This window comes from Portunus trituberculatus, chromosome 3, assembly GCF_017591435.1.
Source record: "Portunus trituberculatus isolate SZX2019 chromosome 3, ASM1759143v1, whole genome shotgun sequence".
NCBI classification, from domain to species: Eukaryota; Metazoa; Arthropoda; class Malacostraca; order Decapoda; family Portunidae; genus Portunus; species Portunus trituberculatus.
The window spans coordinates 5,441,647-5,442,754 of record NC_059257.1 but is presented as its reverse complement, the minus strand read 5'-3'; the positions used below and the strand labels follow the sequence as shown (position 1 = coordinate 5,442,754).

The 1,108-nt window shown below is 39.2% G+C and overlaps 1 non-coding gene across 1 annotated transcript; it reads right to left on the bottom strand.

The window, feature by feature from the left end:
• Positions 1–52: 52 nt before the first annotated feature.
• Positions 53–126, bottom strand: Trnai-aau. The gene has a single exon. It is a non-coding gene; the product is annotated as a tRNA-Ile (tRNA).
• Positions 127–1,108: the final 982 nt, after the last annotated feature.

Sequence of the window (1,108 nt, the reverse complement as noted above, 5' to 3'; positions counted from 1 at the left end):
CTAACCATCCCAACAGCACTGCCATAAGCTAATATAAATATTCACCACCGCTTGGCCCGTATGGGGATCGAACCCACGACATCCGCGTTATTAGCACGGCGCTCTAACCAACTGAGCTAACAGGCCGCTGCTCAACTACACTGCTCTTGACTGTTTCTCTGTGTGTTTGTGTGTGTGTGTGTGTGTGTGAGAGAGAGAGAGAGAGAGAGAGAGAGAGAGAGAGAGAGAGAGAGAGAGAGAGAGAGAGAGAGAGAGAGAGAGAGAGAGAGAGAGATCATCAAATTAACACTTCGTAATAAACAGAAATGAAAAGATAAGTTAACAACAAATAATGAAAATAAATATAACACAAAAATAGAGGAAACTAGACAACAAAAACATTAAATCAAATAAATACAGGGTGTAACATTAAAAATAACAAGCACTTTCTGAAAAACTCTTGACACACCCTGTATCAACCAGAACTATAAATGAAAACGAAGATTGTGGATAGAAACTAAACAATAAATGGATGAATGGAAGGAAGAACAGATAGAGAAAGAGGAAGAAGAGGAAGAAGAATAATGATCACGAGAAACATAATAAGACAAACAGAAAAGTATTAATTGGAAGTTGTGATAAGATTAATGAATGAGAGAGAGAGAGAGAGAGAGAGAGAGAGAGAGAGAGAGAGAGAGAGAGAGAGAGAGAGAGAGAGAGAGAGAGAGAGAGAGAGAATAGACCAAACAGTTAGACAAAAGTATAAAAAAAAAATACAGACAGAAGAAAAGTCAGAGAAAAAGAGAAAGAAGAGACAAAGATAGATACAGAGACAGAAAGACAAAGAAAAATAACCAAAAAAAAAAAAAAAAGAGACACACACACACACACACACACACACACACACACACACACACACACACACACACACACACTGCCTCCCATTACATTCACTGAGAAAGACAGGTATGGAATCACGATTGAAAAAGACACCTGTTAATTAGATTCCAGGTGAGCAAAAAGCAGGAGTGATGGACAGGCAAGACAGTAGCAGCTTAGCAATCATCAACAGTAGGTCTGGCTGGGGGACGTGAGGTGCATTGGGTGGGCAGGTTAATTATTGAACATA